This window comes from Notolepis coatsorum (assembly GCF_963971535.1).
Source record: "Notolepis coatsorum genome assembly, chromosome: 6".
Classification (NCBI taxonomy): Eukaryota; Metazoa; Chordata; class Actinopteri; order Aulopiformes; family Paralepididae; genus Notolepis; species Notolepis coatsorum.
The window spans coordinates 45,270,808-45,275,807 of NC_140170.1; the positions used below are offsets into that span (position 1 = coordinate 45,270,808).

The window sequence follows — 5,000 nt, forward strand, 5'->3', positions numbered from 1 at the left end:
GACAGGGAGCGAGCGAGCGAACTGGAGACGAAATCGCGCGCGACACTGTCCTGATATGAGGCGGCGCGTGTCCGAGTGTGTCTGTGTGTGTGTGTGTGTGTGTGTTACCTGGAAGCACACGTGGGGGGGGGGGGGGTCAAAGCAGCCTGCGATTCTTGACCAATAAAAAGTGTTTAGGGGCGGGACTCGGCCGCGTAATCGCTCAACTAGAGACACAGCGAGCGAATATCTGAGGGGTGGACGACATCGCTGCTCAGTTCGCTGTCGCTCGCGGCAGGTCAGGATAGTCTGATTGAAACGAATACATTTTAATCATTTTCGCAATCACGCTCGCTCGCGTTGCTCCCTGTCAGGAAGGGGTGTGAGCCCATCTCCCGTTTCCAAAATGCATTACAGACTGTTTGAAAAAGCTGTTTTGCTATGATAATTGGTAATGAAATATCAAAATAATGTTCAATAAGATGTACTTGTGTTTAATAAGTTGTTTTATTCAGAAGTTAACACAAATAAATAATATTACCAGTACAGTACAGTATCTAGCACACTCTCAGGAGCAAAACAGAAAGAAAATAATTTTTAGATTAACTGCGTCAATTATATTATCGCGCGATACTAGTATCGCGTTAACGCAGCATGTTAACTCCGTTAACGACCCAGCTCTAATCTTAACACTATGTAACTTTTTCATGAAAGAAATATCACTCCTTTAGCAACCTGTTCCACCCGACGGGACCGGATCCGGTCCCAAAACGGCATCTGATCATAAATCAATATTTTTCAGAGTGTTGCAAAAGAATTAGCGTTTTTAAAATCAAACGTATTCAAGTATTAACATCACTAACATGTCATAAAAGCATGTAGAATGTATATTATCATCAATACGTTAGTTTAGCAATAGGTTAAAAGTGCCATTAGATAGTTTTACCTTCTCGATTAGCTGAAGTCTATTCCAAGACGGCGACCATTTAGAAAATTTTGAACCATGGGAATTGTAGTTTTTTTGCGGCGTTCTGAATGAATTATGTCAATAACTGTTATTATTCGGGATAATAAGCCACAAAAGGTAAAGTTTTTGACAAATATTGAAACGCAGTTAGTTTCTCCTCCCTATTGTTAGCATGTAGCAACAATTAGATCTGAAATTTGTTTCAAAATGGTTGCACTGTGGTGAAAATGAAAAGGTACAGTAAATTACAGTAGATATCATTGGGTCTCATTCTCGAACGAAGTTACGACAAAATATTTCGTCTTAGCCAGATTTCGGCCTATTTAAGACATATTAGGGCTGGGAGTGGGAGTCCTCAAATTTTCCTGAGATCTTATTTGAGAGCAGATCTAAGAGTGCTGAGGAGCACACTTAAATATGCTCTCAGCCCACGATCAAATCTCATGATTGATTGACTAATTAAAAATGTTATTATAACTTGACAGACTGTGTATTCTCATAGTGATTCCTTCATGTTAACGCCACAGGCCTCCTTGGAATTAATTACTTGATCATAATTAAAATAAATATGACAATATTTGTACGATAAGAAATTACGCATTTGATGTCGGAAAAATAAATAATATGGATTCATCTGATCACAGGGCAGCTGGATTAACCATATCTGAACCAGCTATTTTGGACAAATGTATAATTACTTTAATTACTCAGATATTCAAACACAATTATGCAATTATTGTGAAATGATTGAAAATAATAATAATTTAATGCCTTCTGTGGAATTTGCATTTCTTATTTGTTACACATCTGTTTTAATGATTAATTATATACATTTGAAAGAATACAGGTCAACATGCAATGTATCCCATTGATTGGTATACAATGGGACTGACCTTTGTTTGATTGATTGATTGAAAACTTTATTAACAGATTGCAGAATGGGTACAGTACAGTACAGCTCAATTACATAAGGGGAGGCAGACCAGAGAAAGAATTTCGTCTTGTTTACATCAGGGTCCCCCATTTTCAATTCATCATAACATATATGACACACACGACACAGATAGACAGTACTGCTACATCTATACATTTATGACATACCAGATTTGCAAATACAGTACTGTTTGTGATACAAAAATAGTCCAGAAAAGAGAGTACATTTGACGTAGAAACTGTTGGAGGAGGTTGGGTAGGAGGGGTGGTAGACTTACACTGTACAAGCAAAACTGTACATTGGAATATTGACAAAACCATACTTGGTCATTTACTGTACATTGAAGGGGGTTGATATAGCTATAAACCTGCATTCCTTCGAATATATCATTAATCAATTAAACTTATATTGAAATACACTATATAGCCTATACACCAACACTGAAATGACAGTGGATAAATAAATAAGAACTAAAGCTAATCGGTAGAAATAGACTGCATTAATATTCCATAACAAGTCTTGTGTGCGCCTACGAATGAACAGTAGCCTATAGGCTTAATTATGGAATAATAAGCCATACTGCGTTCATTCATTACACCCGCCGGCCCGTAGGCTATATATATTATATGTCATTCATTCATTCATATACAGTACTGCGCGTGCGTGTGTGTGTGCGCGCGCGCTGCGGCAGGTGTGTACCGCGAGCTGTATATGATGCCAATACATTAATCTAATCTAGTTTTGATGGGCGCAAGCGTGATTATGAAACCTAGCCGCATTTCTCGGAGACGCTCTCTGATTGGCACTGACTGACGCTAGGTTTCGTAATCACGCGGCTCTCAAAGCACTTCCGCCATTCCATTTCACACAGCTGCGTCACCAGTTGCTTTATAAGGACTGTTGGGGGCGTGGTTTGTATGCAAATGACCTGAACGGGAACGCGCTTTGGAGTTTACGACAGAATGCCATTCTCCAAGCAGATATCAGATCATATAATTTCTGCGACCGTTTCAGCCACTTAAGACATATCTCCAGCACGTTCAGGACTCAGAGTGTACTTGTCATAGATTATGTCTCAGTGGTTCCAAGATAAGTCTTCCAGAATATATCTTTGAAAAATTTTCGGGGATGAGACCCACTATCTGTTCTTATGCACGCCTGGTGATACTAAATCCAAATTGAAGTTGGGCATTTGAAAGATAATATATGTATATATATATAAATGTGCGAATTGGCTATAATAAGGTAATTTATAAGCATCATATTCTATATTCTATAATAATATTTCAAATTGCATTGGTCCGGATGGGAGAATTCAGTACTGTATCTACAGAACCTTCGGTTTAATCATCTTCCCTTTATTAATTTCCTTCGATTTTTTTTTACACATGATCTCAAGAGGGTACTGCACGAGATCAGTGGCAGTTTTTTAAGTTTGGTCATTATTATCATGGTGTTATTCACTGTCAAAGATGCAAAGAAAAATCATAATTCATATTCTCCTGTGTTTCATCACAATTTAAGCAAGCCTAGTAATAGACACAATATTTCTGACACTGTGAATACATTCCCTGAGGTCCATAGATGTCCCTATAGATACCAAGAATATGCAAATGGGCTTGTAGAAGTGGAGCAATATTCCATTTACCTAGGTATATATTTTAGGCGAAAATATTCCACGGGTGGAACAGGTTAACACTAGCACAACCGACAAGGGGTCAAATGACCCCTAGGCATTTTCAATAAATGTATCCTCATCACTCGGTCGAGCTCCAGCTCTGTCACTCAATGACTTTTCCTAAAAGTACCCGTTTTATCTGGCACGGTTTCTGAAATTTCAAAATGACTTCAGGAAAATGTAATTAGAACGATATTCAAACATATGGAATATATATGTGGAAAGTCACAGCACTTTGCGAGCATCTAGCGCAGGGGTGGCCAACCCATGGCTCACGAGCCGCATGTGGCTCTTTGCCCGTCAATGTGTGGCTCTTCAATCCAAATTTTTTTAATAAAAATTATAATATTTTTATTTATTATTATTATTATTATTTTTTTTTGTCACTCAAACCTGTGGTAAACCTCATATTTTATATTAAGAGGTAATTATATAGTTTACACTGTTTATTTTTCTCATATTTCTCATATAAGCTGTCGGGGTCATCTGACCCCTTCCGGCGGGAATCAGTGACATTTTCTCCATGGCTGTGCTAGTGTTAAAGAAAGAGCAAAGAGAAAAACAGCAATGCGAACACCTTCCCAACAGCGATGCATGAATCACATTGAATCTTCCCATACCAGAGATGGCACTGGGCACAAACAGCACCGCGAAACCAGTAAGAGGCTGCAGTCTCATTTCTAGAGCATATAATATGAATGACACAAAAGTGAAACAATGCCCAAAGTCAGGTTGCTTGACGAAAGAAAATGTAATTTTCTTAGTCATCACAATTAAACAAGGTGCAGTTACATATCACGGCCACAGGGTGCCAATCTTTCATAGTGCGGCTTTAACTCTCACGGCCACAGGGTGAAAATACTCAAAGGAAAATACCTAGAAATAGCGCCTCGCAGTTGTATGCCTCCGCCAACCAGACAAATCATCAGTGCGACTGGCGAGCTTGAACCTTGACCTCCTCGCTGAGCACCGCTCTGCGTTGGCATGGCTTTTTCAACAGCATGTGAAATGCCCAACTCATAACAGTGGTTTCGGTGTATAATAGCAACCAAAAGAAAGTGACACAATGTGATTTGGGTTGTTGTTCTATGAACAAAGTGACTTAGCTCATCCAACACCTGCCTTCGATCAGCTCATCATCTCTGGTTCTTCACCCGTTCACCACAAGAGGGTTTTCTCAGCTGCAGTGGGAAGCAAACCTCCCTAGTCAAGTGTATTAGTAAAACTATTCCTTTTGTTGTTGTCCAGCTTGTTATTCGTTGTCTTTCCCCTCAGCTTTGATGTTCTTGTTCTGCTGTACGTCTATTAGTGGGTTTATTGAGAGAAGCAAAAAAATAATAATCAAATTCCTTGTATGTGTTCACATGCTTGGCCAGTAAATGTGAAATATGGTCACAATCTCCCCTTCTGAGTTATGGAGTTGAATAATGGCCAGAAAAGTG

General features: G+C 39.0%; 1 protein-coding gene across 1 annotated transcript in view; it reads right to left on the minus strand.

The window, feature by feature from the left end:
- LOC311229455 (Wilms tumor protein homolog) overlaps positions 1 to 5,000 on the minus strand; it is a gene marked incomplete at both ends in the record, with an annotated part of 51,273 nt that overhangs the window by 30,097 nt on the left and 16,176 nt on the right. The gene's annotated exons all lie outside the window — the stretch shown is intronic.